At 46.2% G+C, this 14,815-nt stretch overlaps 7 non-coding genes across 7 annotated transcripts; all 7 read left to right on the plus strand.

Moving 5' to 3' along the window:
* Positions 1–790: 790 nt before the first annotated feature.
* On the plus strand, positions 791–981 carry LOC130332757 (U2 spliceosomal RNA). Its single transcript, XR_008875336.1, has one exon. It is a non-coding gene; the product is annotated as a U2 spliceosomal RNA (small nuclear RNA).
* Positions 982–3,073: 2,092 nt separating this feature from the next.
* On the plus strand, positions 3,074–3,264 carry LOC130332758 (U2 spliceosomal RNA). The gene has a single exon (XR_008875337.1). It is a non-coding gene; the product is annotated as a U2 spliceosomal RNA (small nuclear RNA).
* A 2,096-nt stretch (positions 3,265–5,360) lies between these two features.
* Positions 5,361–5,551, plus strand: LOC130332759 (U2 spliceosomal RNA). Its single transcript, XR_008875338.1, has one exon. It is a non-coding gene; the product is annotated as a U2 spliceosomal RNA (small nuclear RNA).
* A 2,090-nt stretch (positions 5,552–7,641) lies between these two features.
* Positions 7,642–7,832, plus strand: LOC130332760 (U2 spliceosomal RNA). The gene has a single exon (XR_008875339.1). It is a non-coding gene; the product is annotated as a U2 spliceosomal RNA (small nuclear RNA).
* Positions 7,833–9,926: 2,094 nt separating this feature from the next.
* Positions 9,927–10,117, plus strand: LOC130332763 (U2 spliceosomal RNA). Its single transcript, XR_008875341.1, has one exon. It is a non-coding gene; the product is annotated as a U2 spliceosomal RNA (small nuclear RNA).
* A 2,091-nt stretch (positions 10,118–12,208) lies between these two features.
* Positions 12,209–12,399, plus strand: LOC130332738 (U2 spliceosomal RNA). Its single transcript, XR_008875323.1, has one exon. It is a non-coding gene; the product is annotated as a U2 spliceosomal RNA (small nuclear RNA).
* Positions 12,400–14,491: 2,092 nt separating this feature from the next.
* LOC130332764 (U2 spliceosomal RNA) lies at positions 14,492–14,682 on the plus strand. The gene has a single exon (XR_008875342.1). It is a non-coding gene; the product is annotated as a U2 spliceosomal RNA (small nuclear RNA).
* The last annotated feature ends 133 nt before the right edge of the window (positions 14,683–14,815 follow it).

Genomic DNA, 14,815 nt, shown 5'->3' on the forward strand with positions numbered 1-14,815 from the left:
ACTGTGCTGTGATGTCACTCAATACCACTGACATCACTAGGTGTAAACAACATCTCTCCTTTGCTGTGTATGTGACTATGGAGCTGTTTGGTGATGTCGTCTATTATGGCCTTCATAGAAGCAACAGGAGATTGTTGCATCCATCTAGAACCCTCAGAACTACAGTGCTATGATGTCACTCACTTCCACAGGCCTTGCAGAGTGTAAACAACAACAACCCAGCTTTGTTGTGTATGTAACCATAGGGATTTGTGATGTCACCTAGAACCTTCACAGCAGCGACAGCTTTATGAGGAGCATCAGCACTGCTCTGCCTGAGCAGAACCATCACCGCCATAGGTTGTCAAATAACCCGGATTTAACCCACACAGGTAAGTCCAATGGGGTGCAGGCATGTCCTCTATGCTTACAGCTTCCCGTGGGTGTTGGTTTGATACCGTTTGGGGACAGCCAAGGAGGCATCTGCAGGCAACAAAGGTAGGTGTGTGCTTGTGTGTGTGTTTCCTATGCAGATCCTAAGCCCAGTGTCACATGCAAGTAGGAGGAGTAAGAAGGGTTCCTGGCAAATCCGGGTTATGGATTGCATTTAAAAAGGCCCCGTGGGAGTGCAATGGGCCCCTGTCTTGCTGCTTAGCAATAATGGTATGGGTTTAGGTTCTGCTGTGTGTACTGGTGGTTGACTGCCCCCCAGCCCAGAGTGTGCATGGAAAATTGTCTGGCAGCCTCCCTGACAGCAAGCAGTGATAGTGCCCATGAAGGGCACCTTGTTGGGCCCGCCCCTTTCACGGTTATCGCTTCTCGGCCTTTTGGCTAAGATCAAGTGTAGTATCTGTTCTTATCAGTTTAATATCTGATACGTCCCCTATCTGGGGACCATATATTAAATGGATTTTTGAGAACGGGGGCCGATTTCGAAGCTTGCTTCCGTCGCCCTATGCATTGACCCGATATGGCAGTATCTTCGGGTACAGTGCACCACCCCCTTACAGGGTTAAAAAGAAAGATTCCTACTTTCATTGCTACCTGCTTGCTGGCTAGCCAGCTAGCCAGCCCTGTGGGCCTTGCTGCTGCTGCAGCCAAAAAACAAAAGGTGGTGCTGCTGCTGCTTCTGCTGCTTCTGCTTCTGCTTGTGTCTGGCCGCTGTTGGAGCGTCCAGGCACAGGACTTCTGCTGCTGCTGACTAAATGGCCTCCTTAATTGGATCATTTGAGTAGCCAGCACACCTGTGCAGGTAGGGCATGACATGATAGGCAGCTGCCTTGATAGCGGGTGGGTGCTGAATGTTCCTAATTGACAAAATAAGATTAATGCTTATGAAGAAATATAAAATCTCATCCCTTCCCCAATATCGCGCCACACCCCTACCCCTTAATTCCCTGGTTGAACTTGATGGACATATGTCTTTTTTCGACCGTACTAACTATGTAACTATGTAACATAACATGGGGGGGGGGGGGTCTCCTGGCTGTTCACACAGGTGTGTCATTGCTGTACATTGACCATGCATTGCTTCTGTGGTATTGCAAAGGCAAAGACAAATGCTTCCAGCCATCCATTGCACTAATGGATTGGTCATCAGCTGGCTGTCTATGTCCCGCATCAATATAGACCAAAGTACAGAGGGTTAGGCTATGCTATTGTGCACCTACCTGATGCATCAGAAGGTGCGAGGCCCTTGCTAAATTCTGTGCACAGACTTTGAGATCTATACTTTAGACTGTATCTAAACCTGCTCCAACATGGACTGACATTCTGGCCTACTTTCAGCCGATGCGACTTGTCTGTCGCTGAACAGTCGCTTTTTATGTATTCAGCACCTATGTATAATGTTGTAAAAATGCTCTAGAAGCTAAAGTCGCAGAAATGTCACACATATTTGGCCTGCAACTTTCTGTGCGACAAATTCAGACAGGAAAAATCAGTATAAATCCTTAGAAAATTATCCCCCAGTGTCTCCATCTGCTGGCGGTATTGAATAAGCATTGCTGCACTGATGGGGTATGCATTAGACGAAAAAAAAGAAGAAAAAGAAGAATAATACGCCCAGAAAAGAGGCGAAAAGGAGAAAAACGTAAAAAAACGTGAAAAAAAAGTAAGAGGAAGAGAAGGGAAAAAAAGGTGGAAATGGGTTTAAAAGTGATTTCGGCGGAGAAATATATATATATATATATATATATATATATATATATATATATATATACGCGCACACACACACATATATATAAACGTATTCTCCGTTGAGATATTGCAGCCGCTGCTGTGTCCAGGCCCAGGAGCCTTAGCACTGTGCTGTGATGTCACTCAATACCACTGACATCACTAGGTGTAAACAACATCTCTCCTTTGCTGTGTATGTGACTATGGAGCTGTTTGGTGATGTCGTCTATTATGGCCTTCATAGAAGCAACAGGAGATTGTTGCATCCATCTAGAACCCTCAGAACTACAGTGCTATGATGTCACTCACTTCCACAGGCCTTGCAGAGTGTAAACAACAACAACCCAGCTTTGTTGTGTATGTAACCATAGGGATTTGTGATGTCACCTAGAACCTTCACAGCAGCGACAGCTTTATGAGGAGCATCAGCACTGCTCTGCCTGAGCAGAACCATCACCGCCATAGGTTGTCAAATAACCCGGATTTAACCCACACAGGTAAGTCCAATGGGGTGCAGGCATGTCCTCTATGCTTACAGCTTCCCGTGGGTGTTGGTTTGATACCGTTTGGGGACAGCCAAGGAGGCATCTGCAGGCAACAAAGGTAGGTGTGTGCTTGTGTGTGTGTTTCCTATGCAGATCCTAAGCCCAGTGTCACATGCAAGTAGGAGGAGTAAGAAGGGTTCCTGGCAAATCCGGGTTATGGATTGCATTTAAAAAGGCCCCGTGGGAGTGCAATGGGCCCCTGTCTTGCTGCTTAGCAATAATGGTATGGGTTTAGGTTCTGCTGTGTGTACTGGTGGTTGACTGCCCCCCAGCCCAGAGTGTGCATGGAAAATTGTCTGGCAGCCTCCCTGACAGCAAGCAGTGATAGTGCCCATGAAGGGCACCTTGTTGGGCCCGCCCCTTTCACGGTTATCGCTTCTCGGCCTTTTGGCTAAGATCAAGTGTAGTATCTGTTCTTATCAGTTTAATATCTGATACGTCCCCTATCTGGGGACCATATATTAAATGGATTTTTGAGAACGGGGGCCGATTTCGAAGCTTGCTTCCGTCGCCCTATGCATTGACCCGATATGGCAGTATCTTCGGGTACAGTGCACCACCCCCTTACAGGGTTAAAAAGAAAGATTCCTACTTTCATTGCTACCTGCTTGCTGGCTAGCCAGCTAGCCAGCCCTGTGGGCCTTGCTGCTGCTGCAGCCAAAAAACAAAAGGTGGTGCTGCTGCTGCTTCTGCTGCTTCTGCTTCTGCTTGTGTCTGGCCGCTGTTGGAGCGTCCAGGCACAGGACTTCTGCTGCTGCTGACTAAATGGCCTCCTTAATTGGATCATTTGAGTAGCCAGCACACCTGTGCAGGTAGGGCATGACATGATAGGCAGCTGCCTTGATAGCGGGTGGGTGCTGAATGTTCCTAATTGACAAAATAAGATTAATGCTTATGAAGAAATATAAAATCTCATCCCTTCCCCAATATCGCGCCACACCCCTACCCCTTAATTCCCTGGTTGAACTTGATGGACATATGTCTTTTTTCGACCGTACTAACTATGTAACTATGTAACATAACATGGGGGGGGGGGGGTCTCCTGGCTGTTCACACAGGTGTGTCATTGCTGTACATTGACCATGCATTGCTTCTGTGGTATTGCAAAGGCAAAGACAAATGCTTCCAGCCATCCATTGCACTAATGGATTGGTCATCAGCTGGCTGTCTATGTCCCGCATCAATATAGACCAAAGTACAGAGGGTTAGGCTATGCTATTGTGCACCTACCTGATGCATCAGAAGGTGCGAGGCCCTTGCTAAATTCTGTGCACAGACTTTGAGATCTATACTTTAGACTGTATCTAAACCTGCTCCAACATGGACTGACATTCTGGCCTACTTTCAGCCGATGCGACTTGTCTGTCGCTGAACAGTCGCTTTTTATGTATTCAGCACCTATGTATAATGTTGTAAAAATGCTCTAGAAGCTAAAGTCGCAGAAATGTCACACATATTTGGCCTGCAACTTTCTGTGCGACAAATTCAGACAGGAAAAATCAGTATAAATCCTTAGAAAATTATCCCCCAGTGTCTCCATCTGCTGGCGGTATTGAATAAGCATTGCTGCACTGATGGGGTATGCATTAGACGAAAAAAAAGAAGAAAAAGAAGAATAATACGCCCAGAAAAGAGGCGAAAAGGAGAAAAACGTAAAAAAACGTGAAAAAAAAGTAAGAGGAAGAGAAGGGAAAAAAAGGTGGAAATGGGTTTAAAAGTGATTTCGGCGGAGAAATATATATATATATATATATATATATATATATATATATATATATATATACACGCGCACACACACACATATATATAAACGTATTCTCCGTTGAGATATTGCAGCCGCTGCTGTGTCCAGGCCCAGGAGCCTTAGCACTGTGCTGTGATGTCACTCAATACCACTGACATCACTAGGTGTAAACAACATCTCTCCTTTGCTGTGTATGTGACTATGGAGCTGTTTGGTGATGTCGTCTATTATGGCCTTCATAGAAGCAACAGGAGATTGTTGCATCCATCTAGAACCCTCAGAACTACAGTGCTATGATGTCACTCACTTCCACAGGCCTTGCAGAGTGTAAACAACAACAACCCAGCTTTGTTGTGTATGTAACCATAGGGATTTGTGATGTCACCTAGAACCTTCACAGCAGCGACAGCTTTATGAGGAGCATCAGCACTGCTCTGCCTGAGCAGAACCATCACCGCCATAGGTTGTCAAATAACCCGGATTTAACCCACACAGGTAAGTCCAATGGGGTGCAGGCATGTCCTCTATGCTTACAGCTTCCCGTGGGTGTTGGTTTGATACCGTTTGGGGACAGCCAAGGAGGCATCTGCAGGCAACAAAGGTAGGTGTGTGCTTGTGTGTGTGTTTCCTATGCAGATCCTAAGCCCAGTGTCACATGCAAGTAGGAGGAGTAAGAAGGGTTCCTGGCAAATCCGGGTTATGGATTGCATTTAAAAAGGCCCCGTGGGAGTGCAATGGGCCCCTGTCTTGCTGCTTAGCAATAATGGTATGGGTTTAGGTTCTGCTGTGTGTACTGGTGGTTGACTGCCCCCCAGCCCAGAGTGTGCATGGAAAATTGTCTGGCAGCCTCCCTGACAGCAAGCAGTGATAGTGCCCATGAAGGGCACCTTGTTGGGCCCGCCCCTTTCACGGTTATCGCTTCTCGGCCTTTTGGCTAAGATCAAGTGTAGTATCTGTTCTTATCAGTTTAATATCTGATACGTCCCCTATCTGGGGACCATATATTAAATGGATTTTTGAGAACGGGGGCCGATTTCGAAGCTTGCTTCCGTCGCCCTATGCATTGACCCGATATGGCAGTATCTTCGGGTACAGTGCACCACCCCCTTACAGGGTTAAAAAGAAAGATTCCTACTTTCATTGCTACCTGCTTGCTGGCTAGCCAGCTAGCCAGCCCTGTGGGCCTTGCTGCTGCTGCAGCCAAAAAACAAAAGGTGGTGCTGCTGCTGCTTCTGCTGCTTCTGCTTCTGCTTGTGTCTGGCCGCTGTTGGAGCGTCCAGGCACAGGACTTCTGCTGCTGCTGACTAAATGGCCTCCTTAATTGGATCATTTGAGTAGCCAGCACACCTGTGCAGGTAGGGCATGACATGATAGGCAGCTGCCTTGATAGCGGGTGGGTGCTGAATGTTCCTAATTGACAAAATAAGATTAATGCTTATGAAGAAATATAAAATCTCATCCCTTCCCCAATATCGCGCCACACCCCTACCCCTTAATTCCCTGGTTGAACTTGATGGACATATGTCTTTTTTCGACCGTACTAACTATGTAACTATGTAACATAACATGGGGGGGGGGGGGTCTCCTGGCTGTTCACACAGGTGTGTCATTGCTGTACATTGACCATGCATTGCTTCTGTGGTATTGCAAAGGCAAAGACAAATGCTTCCAGCCATCCATTGCACTAATGGATTGGTCATCAGCTGGCTGTCTATGTCCCGCATCAATATAGACCAAAGTACAGAGGGTTAGGCTATGCTATTGTGCACCTACCTGATGCATCAGAAGGTGCGAGGCCCTTGCTAAATTCTGTGCACAGACTTTGAGATCTATACTTTAGACTGTATCTAAACCTGCTCCAACATGGACTGACATTCTGGCCTACTTTCAGCCGATGCGACTTGTCTGTCGCTGAACAGTCGCTTTTTATGTATTCAGCACCTATGTATAATGTTGTAAAAATGCTCTAGAAGCTAAAGTCGCAGAAATGTCACACATATTTGGCCTGCAACTTTCTGTGCGACAAATTCAGACAGGAAAAATCAGTATAAATCCTTAGAAAATTATCCCCCAGTGTCTCCATCTGCTGGCGGTATTGAATAAGCATTGCTGCACTGATGGGGTATGCATTAGACGAAAAAAAAGAAGAAAAAGAAGAATAATACGCCCAGAAAAGAGGCGAAAAGGAGAAAAACGTAAAAAAACGTGAAAAAAAAGTAAGAGGAAGAGAAGGGAAAAAAAGGTGGAAATGGGTTTAAAAGTGATTTCGGCGGAGAAATATATATATATATATATATATATATATATATATATATATATATACGCGCACACACACACATATATATAAACGTATTCTCCGTTGAGATATTGCAGCCGCTGCTGTGTCCAGGCCCAGGAGCCTTAGCACTGTGCTGTGATGTCACTCAATACCACTGACATCACTAGGTGTAAACAACATCTCTCCTTTGCTGTGTATGTGACTATGGAGCTGTTTGGTGATGTCGTCTATTATGGCCTTCATAGAAGCAACAGGAGATTGTTGCATCCATCTAGAACCCTCAGAACTACAGTGCTATGATGTCACTCACTTCCACAGGCCTTGCAGAGTGTAAACAACAACAACCCAGCTTTGTTGTGTATGTAACCATAGGGATTTGTGATGTCACCTAGAACCTTCACAGCAGCGACAGCTTTATGAGGAGCATCAGCACTGCTCTGCCTGAGCAGAACCATCACCGCCATAGGTTGTCAAATAACCCGGATTTAACCCACACAGGTAAGTCCAATGGGGTGCAGGCATGTCCTCTATGCTTACAGCTTCCCGTGGGTGTTGGTTTGATACCGTTTGGGGACAGCCAAGGAGGCATCTGCAGGCAACAAAGGTAGGTGTGTGCTTGTGTGTGTGTTTCCTATGCAGATCCTAAGCCCAGTGTCACATGCAAGTAGGAGGAGTAAGAAGGGTTCCTGGCAAATCCGGGTTATGGATTGCATTTAAAAAGGCCCCGTGGGAGTGCAATGGGCCCCTGTCTTGCTGCTTAGCAATAATGGTATGGGTTTAGGTTCTGCTGTGTGTACTGGTGGTTGACTGCCCCCCAGCCCAGAGTGTGCATGGAAAATTGTCTGGCAGCCTCCCTGACAGCAAGCAGTGATAGTGCCCATGAAGGGCACCTTGTTGGGCCCGCCCCTTTCACGGTTATCGCTTCTCGGCCTTTTGGCTAAGATCAAGTGTAGTATCTGTTCTTATCAGTTTAATATCTGATACGTCCCCTATCTGGGGACCATATATTAAATGGATTTTTGAGAACGGGGGCCGATTTCGAAGCTTGCTTCCGTCGCCCTATGCATTGACCCGATATGGCAGTATCTTCGGGTACAGTGCACCACCCCCTTACAGGGTTAAAAAGAAAGATTCCTACTTTCATTGCTACCTGCTTGCTGGCTAGCCAGCTAGCCAGCCCTGTGGGCCTTGCTGCTGCTGCAGCCAAAAAACAAAAGGTGGTGCTGCTGCTGCTTCTGCTGCTTCTGCTTCTGCTTGTGTCTGGCCGCTGTTGGAGCGTCCAGGCACAGGACTTCTGCTGCTGCTGACTAAATGGCCTCCTTAATTGGATCATTTGAGTAGCCAGCACACCTGTGCAGGTAGGGCATGACATGATAGGCAGCTGCCTTGATAGCGGGTGGGTGCTGAATGTTCCTAATTGACAAAATAAGATTAATGCTTATGAAGAAATATAAAATCTCATCCCTTCCCCAATATCGCGCCACACCCCTACCCCTTAATTCCCTGGTTGAACTTGATGGACATATGTCTTTTTTCGACCGTACTAACTATGTAACTATGTAACATAACATGGGGGGGGGGGGGGGGGTGTCTCCTGGCTGTTCACACAGGTGTGTCATTGCTGTACATTGACCATGCATTGCTTCTGTGGTATTGCAAAGGCAAAGACAAATGCTTCCAGCCATCCATTGCACTAATGGATTGGTCATCAGCTGGCTGTCTATGTCCCGCATCAATATAGACCAAAGTACAGAGGGTTAGGCTATGCTATTGTGCACCTACCTGATGCATCAGAAGGTGCGAGGCCCTTGCTAAATTCTGTGCACAGACTTTGAGATCTATACTTTAGACTGTATCTAAACCTGCTCCAACATGGACTGACATTCTGGCCTACTTTCAGCCGATGCGACTTGTCTGTCGCTGAACAGTCGCTTTTTATGTATTCAGCACCTATGTATAATGTTGTAAAAATGCTCTAGAAGCTAAAGTCGCAGAAATGTCACACATATTTGGCCTGCAACTTTCTGTGCGACAAATTCAGACAGGAAAAATCAGTATAAATCCTTAGAAAATTATCCCCCAGTGTCTCCATCTGCTGGCGGTATTGAATAAGCATTGCTGCACTGATGGGGTATGCATTAGACGAAAAAAAAGAAGAAAAAGAAGAATAATACGCCCAGAAAAGAGGCGAAAAGGAGAAAAACGTAAAAAAACGTGAAAAAAAAGTAAGAGGAAGAGGAGGGAAAAAAAGGTGGAAATGGGTTTAAAAGTGATTTCGGCGGAGAAATATATATATATATATATATATATATATATATATATATATATACGCGCACACACACACATATATATAAACGTATTCTCCGTTGAGATATTGCAGCCGCTGCTGTGTCCAGGCCCAGGAGCCTTAGCACTGTGCTGTGATGTCACTCAATACCACTGACATCACTAGGTGTAAACAACATCTCTCCTTTGCTGTGTATGTGACTATGGAGCTGTTTGGTGATGTCGTCTATTATGGCCTTCATAGAAGCAACAGGAGATTGTTGCATCCATCTAGAACCCTCAGAACTACAGTGCTATGATGTCACTCACTTCCACAGGCCTTGCAGAGTGTAAACAACAACAACCCAGCTTTGTTGTGTATGTAACCATAGGGATTTGTGATGTCACCTAGAACCTTCACAGCAGCGACAGCTTTATGAGGAGCATCAGCACTGCTCTGCCTGAGCAGAACCATCACCGCCATAGGTTGTCAAATAACCCGGATTTAACCCACACAGGTAAGTCCAATGGGGTGCAGGCATGTCCTCTATGCTTACAGCTTCCCGTGGGTGTTGGTTTGATACCGTTTGGGGACAGCCAAGGAGGCATCTGCAGGCAACAAAGGTAGGTGTGTGCTTGTGTGTGTGTTTCCTATGCAGATCCTAAGCCCAGTGTCACATGCAAGTAGGAGGAGTAAGAAGGGTTCCTGGCAAATCCGGGTTATGGATTGCATTTAAAAAGGCCCCGTGGGAGTGCAATGGGCCCCTGTCTTGCTGCTTAGCAATAATGGTATGGGTTTAGGTTCTGCTGTGTGTACTGGTGGTTGACTGCCCCCCAGCCCAGAGTGTGCATGGAAAATTGTCTGGCAGCCTCCCTGACAGCAAGCAGTGATAGTGCCCATGAAGGGCACCTTGTTGGGCCCGCCCCTTTCACGGTTATCGCTTCTCGGCCTTTTGGCTAAGATCAAGTGTAGTATCTGTTCTTATCAGTTTAATATCTGATACGTCCCCTATCTGGGGACCATATATTAAATGGATTTTTGAGAACGGGGGCCGATTTCGAAGCTTGCTTCCGTCGCCCTATGCATTGACCCGATATGGCAGTATCTTCGGGTACAGTGCACCACCCCCTTACAGGGTTAAAAAGAAAGATTCCTACTTTCATTGCTACCTGCTTGCTGGCTAGCCAGCTAGCCAGCCCTGTGGGCCTTGCTGCTGCTGCAGCCAAAAAACAAAAGGTGGTGCTGCTGCTGCTTCTGCTGCTTCTGCTTCTGCTTGTGTCTGGCCGCTGTTGGAGCGTCCAGGCACAGGACTTCTGCTGCTGCTGACTAAATGGCCTCCTTAATTGGATCATTTGAGTAGCCAGCACACCTGTGCAGGTAGGGCATGACATGATAGGCAGCTGCCTTGATAGCGGGTGGGTGCTGAATGTTCCTAATTGACAAAATAAGATTAATGCTTATGAAGAAATATAAAATCTCATCCCTTCCCCAATATCGCGCCACACCCCTACCCCTTAATTCCCTGGTTGAACTTGATGGACATATGTCTTTTTTCGACCGTACTAACTATGTAACTATGTAACATAACATGGGGGGGGGGGGGGGTCTCCTGGCTGTTCACACAGGTGTGTCATTGCTGTACATTGACCATGCATTGCTTCTGTGGTATTGCAAAGGCAAAGACAAATGCTTCCAGCCATCCATTGCACTAATGGATTGGTCATCAGCTGGCTGTCTATGTCCCGCATCAATATAGACCAAAGTACAGAGGGTTAGGCTATGCTATTGTGCACCTACCTGATGCATCAGAAGGTGCGAGGGCCTTGCTAAATTCTGTGCACAGACTTTGAGATCTATACTTTAGACTGTATCTAAACCTGCTCCAACATGGACTGACATTCTGGCCTACTTTCAGCCGATGCGACTTGTCTGTCGCTGAACAGTCGCTTTTTATGTATTCAGCACCTATGTATAATGTTGTAAAAATGCTCTAGAAGCTAAAGTCGCAGAAATGTCACACATATTTGGCCTGCAACTTTCTGTGCGACAAATTCAGACAGGAAAAATCAGTATAAATCCTTAGAAAATTATCCCCCAGTGTCTCCATCTGCTGGCGATATTGAATAAGCATTGCTGCACTGATGGGGTATGCATTAGACGAAAAAAAAGAAGAAAAAGAAGAATAATACGCCCAGAAAAGAGGCGAAAAGGAGAAAAACGTAAAAAAACGTGAAAAAAAAGTAAGAGGAAGAGAAGGGAAAAAAAGGTGGAAATGGGTTTAAAAGTGATTTCGGTGGAGAAATATATATATATATATATATATATATATATATATATATATATACGCGCACACACACACATATATATAAACGTATTCTCCGTTGAGATATTGCAGCCGCTGCTGTGTCCAGGCCCAGGAGCCTTAGCACTGTGCTGTGATGTCACTCAATACCACTGACATCACTAGGTGTAAACAACATCTCTCCTTTGCTGTGTATGTGACTATGGAGCTGTTTGGTGATGTCGTCTATTATGGCCTTCATAGAAGCAACAGGAGATTGTTGCATCCATCTAGAACCCTCAGAACTACAGTGCTATGATGTCACTCACTTCCACAGGCCTTGCAGAGTGTAAACAACAACAACCCAGCTTTGTTGTGTATGTAACCATAGGGATTTGTGATGTCACCTAGAACCTTCACAGCAGCGACAGCTTTATGAGGAGCATCAGCACTGCTCTGCCTGAGCAGAACCATCACCGCCATAGGTTGTCAAATAACCCGGATTTAACCCACACAGGTAAGTCCAATGGGGTGCAGGCATGTCCTCTATGCTTACAGCTTCCCGTGGGTGTTGGTTTGATACCGTTTGGGGACAGCCAAGGAGGCATCTGCAGGCAACAAAAGGTAGGTGTGTGCTTGTGTGTGTATTTCCTATGCAGATCCTAAGCCCAGTGTCACATGCAAGTAGGAGGAGTAAGAAGGGTTCCTGGCAAATCCGGGTTATGGATTGCATTTAAAAAGGCCCCGTGGGAGTGCAATGGGCCCCTGTCTTGCTGCTTAGCAATAATGGTATGGGTTTAGGTTCTGCTGTGTGTACTGGTGGTTGACTGCCCCCCAGCCCAGAGTGTGCATGGAAAATTGTCTGGCAGCCTCCCTGACAGCAAGCAGTGATAGTGCCCATGAAGGGCACCTTGTTGGGCCCGCCCCTTTCACGGTTATCGCTTCTCGGCCTTTTGGCTAAGATCAAGTGTAGTATCTGTTCTTATCAGTTTAATATCTGATACGTCCCCTATCTGGGGACCATATATTAAATGGATTTTTGAGAACGGGGGCCGATTTCGAAGCTTGCTTCCGTCACCCTATGCATTGACCCGATATGGCAGTATCTTCGAGTACAGTGCACCACCCCCTTACAGGGTTAAAAAGAAAGATTCCTACTTTCATTGCTACCTGCTTGCTGGCTAGCCAGCTAGCCAGCCCTGTGGGCCTTGCTGCTGCTGCAGCCAAAAAACAAAAGGTGGTGCTGCTGCTGCTTCTGCTGCTTCTGCTTCTGCTTGTGTCTGGCCGCTGTTGGAGCGTCCAGGCACAGGACTTCTGCTGCTGCTGACTAAATGGCCTCCTTAATTGGATCATTTGAGTAGCCAGCACACCTGTGCAGGTAGGGCATGACACGATAGGCAGCTGCCTTGATAGCGGGTGGGTGCTGAATGTTCCTAATTGACAAAATAAGATTAATGCTTATGAAGAAATATAAAATCTCATCCCTTCCCCAATATCGCGCCACACCCCTACCCCTTAATTCCCTGGTTGAACTTGATGGACATATGTCTTTTTTCGACCGTACTAACTATGTAACTATGTAACATAACATGGGGGGGGGGGGGGGTCTCCTGGCTGTTCACACAGGTGTGTCATTGCTGTACATTGACCATGCATTGCTTCTGTGGTATTGCAAAGGCAAAGACAAATGCTTCCAGCCATCCATTGCACTAATGGATTGGTCATCAGCTGGCTGTCTATGTCCCGCATCAATATAGACCAAAGTACAGAGGGTTAGGCTATGCTATTGTGCACCTACCTGATGCATCAGAAGGTGCGAGGCCCTTGCTAAATTCTGTGCACAGACTTTGAGATCTATACTTTAGACTGTATCTAAACCTGCTCCAACATGGACTGACATTCTGGCCTACTTTCAGCCGATGCGACTTGTCTGTCGCTGAACAGTCGCTTTTTATGTATTCAGCACCTATGTATAATGTTGTAAAAATGCTCTAGAAGCTAAAGTCGCAGAAATGTCACACATATTTGGCCTGCAACTTTCTGTGCGACAAATTCAGACAGGAAAAATCAGTATAAATCCTTAGAAAATTATCCCCCAGTGTCTCCATCTGCTGGCGGTATTGAATAAGCATTGCTGCACTGATGGGGTATGCATTAGACGAAAAAAAAGAAGAAAAAGAAGAATAATACGCCCAGAAAAGAGGCGAAAAGGAGAAAAACGTAAAAAAACGTGAAAAAAAAGTAAGAGGAAGAGAAGGGAAAAAAAGGTGGAAATGGGTTTAAAAGTGATTTCGGCGGAGAAATATATATATATATATATATATATATATATATATATATATATATACGCGCACACACACACATATATATAAACGTATTCTCCATTGAGATATTGCAGCCGCTGCTGTGTCCAGGCCCAGGAGCCTTAGCACTGTGCTGTGATGTCACTCAATACCACTGACATCACTAGGTGTAAACAACATCTCTCCTTTGCTGTGTATGTGACTATGGAGCTGTTTGGTGATGTCGTCTATTATGGCCTTCATAGAAGCAACAGGAGATTGTTGCATCCATCTAGAACCCTCAGAACTACAGTGCTATGATGTCACTCACTTCCACAGGCCTTGCAGAGTGTAAACAACAACAACCCAGCTTTGTTGTGTATGTAACCATAGGGATTTGTGATGTCACCTAGAACCTTCACAGCAGCGACAGCTTTATGAGGAGCATCAGCACTGCTCTGCCTGAGCAGAACCATCACCGCCATAGGTTGTCAAATAACCCGGATTTAACCCACACAGGTAAGTCCAATGGGGTGCAGGCATGTCCTCTATGCTTACAGCTTCCCGTGGGTGTTGGTTTGATACCGTTTGGGGACAGCCAAGGAGGCATCTGCAGGCAACAAAGGTAGGTGTGTGCTTGTGTGTGTGTTTCCTATGCAGATCCTAAGCCCAGTGTCACATGCAAGTAGGAGGAGTAAGAAGGGTTCCTGGCAAATCCGGGTTATGGATTGCATTTAAAAAGGCCCCGTGGGAGTGCAATGGGCCCCTGTCTTGCTGCTTAGCAATAATGGTATGGGTTTAGGTTCTGCTGTGTGTACTGGTGGTTGACTGCCCCCCAGCCCAGAGTGTGCATGGAAAATTGTCTGGCAGCCTCCCTGACAGCAAGCAGTGATAGTGCCCATGAAGGGCACCTTGTTGGGCCCGCCCCTTTCACGGTTATCGCTTCTCGGCCTTTTGGCTAAGATCAAGTGTAGTATCTGTTCTTATCAGTTTAATATCTGATACGTCCCCTATCTGGGGACCATATATTAAATGGATTTTTGAGAACGGGGGCCGATTTCGAAGCTTGCTTCCGTCGCCCTATGCATTGACCCGATATGGCAGTATCTTCGGGTACAGTGCACCACCCCCTTACAGGGTTAAAAAGAAAGATTCCTACTTTCATTGCTACCTGCTTGCTGGCTAGCCAGCTAGCCAGCCCTGTGGGCCTTGCTGCTGCTGCAGCCAAAAAACAAAAGGTGGTGCTGCTGCTGCTTCTGCTG

Source organism: Hyla sarda, unplaced genomic scaffold (assembly GCF_029499605.1).
Source record: "Hyla sarda isolate aHylSar1 unplaced genomic scaffold, aHylSar1.hap1 scaffold_387, whole genome shotgun sequence".
NCBI lineage: Eukaryota > Metazoa > Chordata > Amphibia > Anura > Hylidae > Hyla > Hyla sarda.